At 39.9% G+C, this 12,097-nt stretch overlaps 1 protein-coding gene across 2 annotated transcripts in view; it reads left to right on the forward strand.

Moving 5' to 3' along the window:
* Window positions 1-12,097, forward strand: part of LOC130917129 (cGMP-inhibited 3',5'-cyclic phosphodiesterase 3A-like) — a 125,972-nt gene that overhangs the window by 71,814 nt on the left and 42,061 nt on the right. The window lies entirely within an intron of this gene.

Genomic DNA, 12,097 nt, shown 5'->3' on the forward strand with positions numbered 1-12,097 from the left:
GGTTTTCGTAGGCACCGTCTATCTGTTTGCATTAGGCTAACACACGTAATATAATTAATCAGGAAATAGTATCATTTTCATATTTACGGTAGGACTACACTACTAATATAAAATAAATAGCACACCATAGTTTAATGAGAAGAAATAGAAGAGATACACAATGCCGTCTTATCACAAGAGTGACGCACCAACTCGGGTAATCTGCTCTCCCAGCAAACTCCAAGGACAAAGCGCTTTGTCCTAAAACAAGTACAACCAGCCCGGACAGCAAAGTTGATAGCGGGCGTCCCAATCCGCGCACGAACCTAAGCCGCCCAAAACCGGCCACAGCGGGGATGGCCCAAAAGCAACGCCCAGAAACGCCTTTGACAAGACCCGCGTCAGCAAAGACTTCAAAAAGACTGGACACTGAGATAAGACAGATTTCTTCTGCTCGGACACATGTAGCCTTGTTTTGGATCCAGAATTGTCCCTCCGTCGTCTGTTTTTGCCTTGTTTTTTACCATTGTCGACGAATAAATTGTCAACCTGTTTTCGGCGAGTGTTCTTCAAGCTTTTGAAACATGGAGTCAGTGTGCAAAGGGTTAACACAGGAACGCGCGGAGTTTAGCTTCCTCCTGGCCTGGCTCTTCGGGGGCGTCGAGCGGCGGAGCACATTTCCGTTCTGTTGCAGGCCTCCCCGTGCAGTTTGGGCTGGGAGAACTAAATTCCTTCAATGCCTTATCTCTGTAATATATTTAAAGGTGTGTCTCCTATGTGTGGATAGGAAAATTCAGTTGTATTTATAGTTTTGTTTTGTTTTTTTGATTGAATAATAAAGACAGAAAGCCACCACCATAGAATCAGGCACCATTGTCATCATTACCTAGAAGTTGTTCAAAAATTAATAGTTTAATATTTTATGAATATAATGCAGACCCATGTAAGTGTATTCCAGTCAATATACACACGCAGGCTATGTGACAACTAAACGTTTTCAGAAATTACTATCAATACATATGTCATTGACAAATTATTATTCCCACTCAATTATTATCCTCATTCAATGTTCTACATTGCAGGCAAACACTAACCGAAATAAACTGACAAACTACTTAACCAGCATCTTTCCAAACGTAGCGGTTCAAAACTACATTTCCCTTAGCTTACCTACTAATACCCTTTTAGCGAGCACCTGTAGCCAAGGCAAAAATTAAAAAATTGCTAAAAAAGTTTACAATCATCGGCAGCGCAGTGATGCGACTCCAAACGGGATTTTACAGATCACAGCAGTACAAAGCTCCAATTGAAGTCAACAGTTCTTGAAAGGTAAATCTATTAAGTGTGCATACCGATAGCCTGTGACCTCCTGGCGTGACTAAGGTTTGTTTGGGAATGACGTCATGATAAAGCCAGCTTGTGACTGCGCACGCATGTGCAAATTGGTATCCGAAGTAGAATAAAATATAATTTCGACTTAACTACTCTTTTGGGTACATGAGCATTTCATTATATACCTATGGAACTTAATAAAAGACTTAACAACTGGGCAGGCTCTCTGGGAATACATCACAGGCAGCACAGTACTACACACGTTAGTTGGTCCTGTGAAAAATAATGAAAACCGGACATTTTCATGAATTAAAAAAAAAAAACGCCTGACGCCATGGACAGGATGTAAAAAATGGACATGTCCGGGCAAAAGAGGACGTTTGGTCACCCTACCCTTAGAACCCTTGTCGCTACCCCCTCAGGCCCAGTGGACTTTTCGATGTGAACTCTCCTCAGCTCATCAGGGACATATTCCACCGGGAAGTGATGCTCGCGAGGTTGAAGCAGCACAGGCGGGGCCACTAGGTGCAGCAGAGCAAGGAGGACCAACAGAGATGGAGATGCTGCAGAGTCATGTAGAGCAGGGGGCATCAAAGGTGGAGTAGCTGCTGGTTGATGCACAGCAATAAGCAGCATCAGGAAAGGAGTACCTGCTGGGTGGTGCAGAGCAGGAGGCTACATCAGAGGAAGAATTTCCACTTTCAGTCATCGTTTAAATGGAATCTTATTTCATCATTTTAAAATAATTGCCAAAGTCCTTTCGCATGATTAAAAGGGTTACAAATACGACAAATGGTTCAGTTTTTTGTGTTTCCTTAAAGAACAGGAAAAAAATTACAAAAATATTTCAGCGAACAATTTAAGGTGTCAGATTTTATCGGGATGTATTGTGGCAATATGTGTCTTGAATTGTTATCAGCATAGTGGATTTCAAGTATTTTGCTGTGTAACCTAGCCAGTATATAAATCAAAACAAAACAGATGGCTAATTTTCCCTAGCAACTTCAGTATAGGCTACTGTAGTAAAAATGATTAGATGTCCTCTTTTCCACTACAAATGTCGACTGTTTGAGTTGTAATCTTTCTTGGATTTTAGAATAGTTTTCTCTGCTATTCAATTATTTTTATTCCTGTTAATGTTTCAAATTCGAGTTCTAATTTTGTACGTCGTGCCAGTACGCTCTGTCCTACAACCGGCATAAGGGGTGTATTGGAACAACATACACATGGACACTGGTGTTTCAACATAGGTGAAAATGCAATTTAATAAAAGTCACAAAAGAAACTCTTTAACAAAATGTCTTGGGCCCAACATAAACAAGGCCAACATAACAAAAGGCTTCAACCGAACTGACCTGCCCTCCAGACACATCTCTGTGGCCGTTTAAATCAGGGCGGTCTCTACTAACGACCACCTGAAGGAGGTATGACAAATTAGCCAAACATTGTCAGCTTAATAAAATAACAACAGATGGAAAATATACATATATTCAAACAATAATTATCTAATGTGCATTCAAACAAGCAGTGAAAACTTTACTCCAAACAATCATAATTAAACCAACTTAAATATCCCCTCTTCAGAATGGTAGGTGCCAGATCTTAACCAGCTGTGGTCGTTATCTCAATTTGGCAAATAAAATCTAGTAAGCATTCAGACAAATATTAACTAAAGTGTGCACCCATTAGAAAATACATGTCCTAAAATATATCACATAATTAACTAAATCTTGAAACACTAAATTGTGGTGGTAGTGGTAGCCACTAGAGGTGTGCAAAATTTCCGATTCTTGGATTATTCGCGATTCGGCCGTGGAAGATTCGAGAATGATTCACAAAGATCCAAATTCCGATTATTGAAATATGCCAAGTAAAGCGGATGTACACCACACTCAGCGCACCGCGCGGTCTTCAGGACGCAATGAGGAACCTAGCGAGAGTATCTAAACATCATGCTTCTCATCACCCGGCCCCTCGGGTAATGCCAATGCTCAACTCACGGCTCTAGCTCAACTCATGCCACGAGATAAAAAAAACACAACAACATATCTGACTGCTGCCGAAAAGCTGCTACAAAGTACATCCACATAATGCTACGGTAGATATCATTTATATAGGACTAGATACAATATAGATTCGGTAGTGTTAGCAGCACATCTACAAAAAGCTAGATACGGGCCGCCATCTTAAAGCAGTAGACTTCCCTGCAAGGCTGTTGTAGCGAACCTATTTAACTTTTTACCTAGAATACTCCTAAATCGGTAAAATATTGACTTGAATCTATTTTTAAAACAGTTTTAAAACTTTCACATGTCGAAAGTAGACAAAAGGGAAATTATGGAATAACGGGAGCAATTTTAACAACTTTAACGGTTGATTCACAACATTAAATTAATTGAATGTAGTTTAAAGCTGCTGATACAGAATGGGGACTGGAGTTTTTTATTTACTGTTGTTTTGTTTGTTACTGTATTGTGTTTACTGCTATATGTTAACTTGATACTGAAATAGTAGTTTGGTTTAGCCTGAGAGTATTTTTGAACAATTTTGTAACTAATGTACAAAACCTTAAAAAAAAAAAAAAAGGAGGGGGGTGCATCAATAATCGTTTTATAATCGAATCGGAGCCTCTGAATCGTAATCGTAATCGAATCGTTAGGTGCCCAAAGATTTCCAGCTCTAGCCACAACACACTCAGAGGCGTTGCGTCCCATTAGGCAAACCAGGCAATTGCCTAGGGCCCCCAGCCAGCAGGGGCCCCCAGAGGGCCAACAGATTTAGCACACGCAGCTTTACTGCACTGTCGCAGCGACAAGTGCGACAGTGCCAGTGAAAGCCTTGTGTCTGAGTTCCATGATGGGGTCCCTTCAATCGCTCTACACTCCCCGCCCTCCCTCACGTGACGTCAGAGTGAGAGTGAGCGGCGATTTGGCTTTTTTTTTTTTTTTTAATTGGCGTATATTCAAAATGAAGAGATGTTATCCTTCTGGAAGCAACAAAAGAAGGGGGAAAAAAAGCAGAAGAGGAGAAAAGGAAGCAAGACAGTGGTGAGTGTATTATGTTACTGTAGTTTTATGTCCTAATGTAGTAGAAGCCGGGCACTTTGAGTGTCCTAAAAAGCGCTCTATGAGATCGAGGCGTTATTATACTTTTATTAAATATGCTATTGCTCCAAGTCCAATTGTCCCCCTTACTTGCACACGCTCGAAGGGCCCAATGTTGCTTGTCGCCTGGGGCCCCCGGAGACCCTTGCTACGCCTCTGCACACACTCCCCCTCCTCAGAAGGTCCGGTTCCACAGGTCCCACCATATCCATACCAAGTCGCCGAAATTGTGTACTTAAAACTGGCAGAGGGTGGAGGTGAGCTTCGCAAGGACGTCCGGCTGATGTTATTTGGCACTCCTGGACAGCGGCAGGGTGGGTCACCACTATCCCACGAAACTTCTCTCACCTCGTTTGGATTAGTGCCCTTCTGCCCTTGCAACACTTGGTACCTGGGGGGCCCCGCCCAAAGTCACCCCCACTCCAGCCCCCATGCGCCCATGGCTAGTTCTTCCCTCTTGCAGCTACAAACACATTCGCCAGTGTGGCAGCCTCATCTGCCAACTTCTGGTCATAATTCATCGCCACGTCAAAATCAACATAAACAAAGGCGCTCATGGCTTTGCCAGTTTGCAATGGTATTAAATGGAAATGTTCAATATCATCTTCCTAACTTAGCTTCTGCAGCTTAGGCAACTGAGGCAAAAATGAGGAAGCATGAGGGAAGTCATCAGATTGCCTCTGCATCGGTTTGGCCAGTTCAGGCTCTGATGACGATGACCACTGCATTGTGGCCGTGGCTTGAGTCCAGACCTCCATTTTGAGTAAAGTGACCTGCTCTTCTAGCTCTCCAAAGTTACCGCCTGTCCAACCGCCTCCATGTCCAAATGGGCCTCTATTGCTTTCTGCTGAAACACTAAATTGTGGTGGTAGTGGTAGCCACCACAAGGGGATATTCGACCAATGTCCGATGTAACAATGCCTTTTCCCCCTTCTGAATGTGTTGTGATTACGCTTAGCTGTTTTTCCTGATAAATGCACATTTGAATGGCGTCATACCATATTGCGATAAGGTTGCGTAATGAACATGTTTCGCTAAAATTTAATTGGTCACTATTTTTAACTACCCCCACTGCCAGAATTGTGTTACAAAACCTAAATGACAAAGTATCAATCTGTGAAAGGCTGATCAATTCTAATAATAGTCATCCAAAATATCTGAAACAAGCCCGAACTCTTATGTTAAAATCCAGACTGTAATCAGTTCTAGTTACAATAGATGTGCATAGGAAAACTAAAAATGTTTTATATTGCTTCAAAACAATTATTGCTTATTATTTCCATGTTTCCTTTTATTTACTGTAAATCCTTTGAATTGCTTTTTTTTTTTTAATTACTTTATCCATTAATTCTTTTTCTAACTTCGCTCAACTAAAAAAATCACTTTACCTTGCTTTGATACATTCAAAATATTTGCCTATTACCCCCCCAAAAAAGGCCTCGATTCCAAGGTTGAAAATCTAATTGACTCCCACAAAAACAGATGTACACACCCACATACACAAACTTCTCTTGTCACCACAGAGAGAGTCCATTACTGCCAGGTAATGGGCGAATGTCACAATAGCAGGATGTCATAAAGCTCTGGAGTGGTCTAATGGGTTTTGTTCAGGTTGAGGTGACACGTGCGCACTCCCGCACGCACTCGTGTTGTCACGCGCTCTTCCAGGAAACAATCCCCCAACATGCTTGATGGCGTTTACACATCAGTAAACATGTTTGAAGAGTTAACATAATTTGTGTTCAGAAGCATATTAGAAGAATCACCTGTAACGTTGTTTAAATGAAGTGGTCATTGTTGCTAGTGTTATTTAAAATTCCAGCGTAATTATTCAGATTAAGATCATTATTATGTCCAAGCATTGTAGGTATAAAGTTGTAAAAGGTTTAATGCACTTAAAGCAAATACACAATATGTGGTGATTCTGCATAAGAGCTTCAGATGTTTAGCTTGTGTCTCTAAGAGTGCATTCACTTATGACGTTCACTAGGAACTACATTACTGCCATTTACAGTAACTAGCTTGGACATATTAGACTCATGTTGTGTTAGCATAAGTGTGTTTTGTTGGCCAAATTCACTGTTCATAGTAGAGCTGTCCCGACTAGTCGATGTTGTCGACGTCATCGATGACGTAAATGCGTCGATGGGCAAAACATACCGTCGACGGACAATGACGGGTTAAAAAAATTTCATGCAGATAAAGTTTAGAATGGCGGGCGCTCGCGATGCAAGTGGTTGTTACCGGCACCCCCAAGGAGGCCGCTGTTATTATCAATGTGACCGGCATTGTCAGATTGAGCGGAGAGAAATAAAGTGGGCCAGCGAGAGAGAGGGAGGGAACTAGATCCGTGAGAGTTGGAAAAGTGCGCGGGCAGCGCGGAGTTAAGTGGCTGCATCTATCACGTTTTTGTTTTGGTCAATAAAAGTATCCATAAAAAGCCATCCGATGCCTCTCGGTGTTTTTATGTGCGCCGCCGCCTTCCTGAGGAGGAAATCGGACGAACCGACGACAACGAGTCAAGTGAATCGCCGTTTCACTCCTCACTGCGGCGAGCAGTTGAAAACACCGCCAATTACCAAGAAGGGCAGAACTGGTAACACGGTGAAAGCGGCATAAAGCCAAAAAAGTGGACCAGACTAGCCAGAGCCTGAAATTATTTCAAGGAAAATATGGAGGGTGCCACCACTGTGTGTACTCTTTGCTAAGCTGAGCTCGCATACCACGATAGCATGTTGGCTATGAACGAACACTTGACGCGCCATCACCCAGGTGTATTTCGGAAGACAACAGGAAACAACAAGCTAGCGGATTGTAAATATATATATATATATATATATATATATATATATATATATATATATATATATATATATATATATATATATGTGTGTGTGTGTGTGTGTGTATGTATGTATATATATATATATATATACATATAGATAGATATATATGTGTATATAATGGATTTATCTAATATTATTATTAAATGTATTAGGATCATGGAAGGTCCAACTTGGGGGGAAAATATACATATCCTGTATATATAATATAATAAAAATATATATGGAAACAGCACAGCACTGGCCTGCTTACTGTAATCCATGACTGCACTAATGTTATTTACTTTATATTATAAAGTATTATTGTATTATTGTGTATAGTAGTATACTATAAAATTAATACTATTATATTTAATTTTTGTTACTATGACTATGTGTGCCTTTCATTCACAATAATTGTGGTAATATTTCAGTGTGCCCTCTGCTTTACCTATTTTTAGGTTAAAACAAACAAAAGTTGAACAGGTTTCCCCTCCCCAAAAAATGCGGACTGCACACCAGAAAGAGCATCTGAACTCACACAAAGTATTCTGAAAATGATTGTCCGGGACATTGCAATTCATTTTAACATTTAGAACAATATAGACAATGACATACCGCAAAAACAGTAAGAATTGTTTTGACTCTTGTTAAAAAGGTGAAGTCACAGTGTTTCCGTTTACATTTTTTTGCACCAGTTAATGCCAGCAGCATTTGACCTCATTGTTTGTGATTTATTATTGATATGTTATTTATTTATACATTAATAAAGAATTTAGGTGCTCCAAAATTGTTTTTCTGTGAATTAATAAGCTTTAACAAAAGTTTCATTATTAAATTAGTTAAAAAAAACAAAACAAAATAGATTAGTCGACTAATCGTAAAAATAGTCGGTTGACTAATCGGGAGGAAATTAGTCGTTTGGGACAGCCCTAGTTCATAGTGAAAATGGGGTCTTGTTTCAAACACTAAAATAATCACAATCGGTCTAATAGCTATGTATACTTAAGCAAAAATCATTTTTATTGCTTTTTCATACATTGCAGCAGGTGTTATATTGCATATCATTTTAAGATGACCACACTCTGCATGATATGTGCTGCAAGAAGTGTTCTTTTTTGAATACTGGACATTGTCATGATCTGTACTAGTCAGCTGCTCCCACAAATCTATGAACAAAAATAGGCAGTATTCTTAACTTTTGTTCCTATTTACATTCAACTCTGTAAGTTTAGCTGTCCGGCTACTCTCTTTGGGGGCACTGAGGGAGCAATGTCTTAAAGATTAGAAAAATCAGTTGTCTAACATGATGACATGGCAGCAATCAAATTGTCAGATGACTGGTCTAGAGCTTCCTTGTTGCCCTATGTACAATGTAGGCCTACTAAGTTCAAAGTTGGTCACATATGCAAGCAAAGTGGAAAAGGAAGAGGTTGCTGGCAGTTGTCAAGCAAAGTTGCCTTGGGGTAAGGCAGATGGGTGAGCCAAGGCTTATAAAAGCATCACGTGTTCTTATTTGCTTCATGTGTTGCCTCAGTGGCAAAGAAAGAAAGGAAGCGGAGAAAACATCTGGTCTGGCTTGAATATCTACATTTAGCATCCTTTGATAACTATTCAATATTACCAAATATCTTGTTCCTTGTTACTTAGTATTATTGAACTATGTTACTTGTTAATTGCTTGTGCAAGTGGCGCAAATGTAAATGAGAGCTTTCTCTTGCAGTGCCAGTCCTCACTTACTGAAGCTGTGTGAACTACAGTGGCATTCACCATACTGAATAAAACGAACACATTGAAGTGCCTATGACAGCATAAAAAAATCTTAAATAACATTATTATGTGAATTCGAATCATATTTTTAGACGATTCAACTTAATACAACAATTTGGCAAAGCGCAGATGATGAGAAATTAGTCTTTTAATCGTTTAGCCCCACCTGTCATTATAGCGCTCTAGCGTACACAGCTGGAGGATGACCTCGGCAGGGTCACGATTTCATCTGATTTAGAATTTAGCCCACTGATGGGGAAGATTCAGAAATGCAACAGAGAGCAGCAAAATGTCATCATTGTTTTAGTCTTTCTACTCCAATATTTTTATAGGATATTCTTTTTATCTAAGTATTTTTTCCCAATTGCTAAATAAATGGTATGGTCATGACAAATAACACTGTTGTGCTAAATAGAATATGAAATATCAAAAATGCATTTATCCAGTACGGCAGGGCAAATTTACTGCATAATGGTTAAAACTGCAAACTTATTCCTCTCCCGAACGGTATTTTATACCACCGGAGTTAGTCCGGCTATTTTCATTTCCCTGCCCCGGCTTCGGACACGGAGGAAGACCGTAAACAACGGCGGGCTGGCAGTGCTCGTCGCCGGAAATGAACGCCGAAAATAGCCCTTTCTCGGTGGACAAACCGGCCGATGTCGTAGCGGGGAGCTGCTCGTAGCCAAGCCGACGAAAGTACATTCTCGGCGGGCACGCCTTTATCAGCCGTCGACCATGGTGTGAAACAAGCTGCCGTTCGTTGGCCGTGTGGGCTTCTTGGTGGTTTGTCATCCACAAAATGGAAGCCTTTATTAAATCGTTTGCCATGATCCCAGTATTTGACATAATATAAAACACGAAGCTTACTCACTTCCTTGTCCATCCAATGGTTCCTCGGTTGTCGGACTTGTTTTGCCCACCGCGGTGAACAAGAATCTTTTGGAAATTCTAAAAGCTTCACACCACTCTCCTTGGTGCTGCAACAAAAGCCTGGAGTGATGCGAAAAATAAACAAATTAATCCGCAAAATCAGCTGAAGCAGCAGTCCATCTGCATGCTGTAAAGCAATGGCTGTGTTGTTAGATGGTGAGCCAGGTGACGTCACATTTGCATTCTTCCTCAACCCGAGACTGGGGCCGAAAGTCACTCATTTTAATGCTGCTGGATTAAAAAAATTGAATAAATAAATCCATCAATTCCACACACATCCAAGCGGTCCATTTCCTTCAGGAGCATAAAATACCTTGTGAAATATGAAATAAACAGGCTTTTTGCTGGCATAGGCATTTTAATCATGAGTAGTGCACAACTACCGCAGTTTTAGGACCATAATGGGCAGAGACCCCATGAAAAGATATCACTTTGGGCTCCACCACCAGTGCTGGGACACACACACACACATTTAGAGTATCAAATACGTAATTTCCTGCATTCTGGTGAATCTTTACACACTAATTTGTGCATTTTCAGCATTAATTTAAGATGAAAATATATTTATGTAAACATACAGCATACAGAGCAATAATGAATAGACTGATATCATCTATAGGAAATGTACTGAAGGTCTTTTACAATCTAAATATATTTTTATTAGAAATATTCTCAAAGCAAATACCATAATGAATGACTTAGAACTAGGGTTGTTCCGATCATGTTTTTTTTTGCTCCCGGTCCGATCCTGATCGTTTTAGTTTGAGTATCTGCCGATCCCGATATTTCCCGATCCGATCCTGATCGTTTTACTTTGAGTATCTGCCGATCCTGATATTTCCCGATCCGATTGCTTTTTTTTTTGCTCCCGATTCAAATCCAATCATTCCTGATAATTTTTCCCGATCATATACATTTTGGTAATGCATTAAGAAAAAAATGAATAAAACTCGGACGAATATATACATTCAACATACAGTACATAAGTACCGTATTTGTTTATTATGACAATAAATCCTCAAGATGGCATTTACATTATTAACATTCTTTCTGTGAGAGAGATCCACGGATAGAAAGACTTGTAATTCTTAAAGGATAAATGTGACTTAGTGTATTGTGACTTAATATTGCCATCTAGTGTATTTGTTGAGCTTTCAGTAAATGATACTGTAGCCATGCCCAAATGCATGATGGGAAGTGAAACCATGACTGTGCGTAGTGGTACCAATTGATATATCGTCTCTGTGTTGGGAAATAACATAGGGTGTTAAGAAAAAGATCAATTACTACCTTGCTTCCCCACATTGCTTTCCACGATATTTCTAATCGTAGGGAGAGGGTTTGTAAGGTTTTAGCCAATTGAAAAAAGGCTGCAAAGGCTGCCAAAATTCACTCCACTCATTATACGCCCGCCTTTTAGATCTCTATATAGGTAAAACAGTGCCATAACAGATTGAGCTCGACAATGCGTGAGTGGGTCGTGCAGCGCGTGCATTAATTGCGTTAAATATTTTAACGTGATACATTTTTAAAAAAATTATTTACCGCCGTTATCGGGATAAATTTGATAAACCTACCTTAAGCCTAAACTAAAGACTCTGGAAGAGTGTAACATACTATGTCTGTAACGTTAAATACAATTAGAAAACGATGTATTTAAAAAATATATATATATATATTAAAAAAAGGCATGTCCGATATTTTTTTGCCGATTCCGATACTTTGATACAGCTCCGACGCGAGGTCCCTTGTTAACAAACTAAAATTCAATTGATGACAAACTAAATTCAATAAATTCTTGACAAACTGGATTCAAGCCGATTTTAAAAAAGAACATTTCCACACCAACTTTCAACATCTGTAGGATACCAAAAAATACTGTCATTTTTTGGAATGTATGTTTTTGAATAGGTAAATGTCGCTCATTGAGGCCGGGAAAATCCTGTATTTCTTACAGAGTGAGCTGGGACCTCGCTTCGGAGCTTTATAATAGACATCGCGAGGTTCCAGATGGGGCTGGAGTGGGGTAAGATAACAGGTTAATGTTCAGCACTACACTGACACAAGAAACCAACCTTCCTTTTTGAAGTACTTTGTCACATCCTGTTGGCCTTTTCTACTCCTCTCCTGTTTTGCTTTCTTTTCTATCCTCTTTTG

This window comes from Corythoichthys intestinalis, chromosome 6 (assembly GCF_030265065.1).
Source record: "Corythoichthys intestinalis isolate RoL2023-P3 chromosome 6, ASM3026506v1, whole genome shotgun sequence".
Taxonomy (NCBI): domain Eukaryota; kingdom Metazoa; phylum Chordata; class Actinopteri; order Syngnathiformes; family Syngnathidae; genus Corythoichthys; species Corythoichthys intestinalis.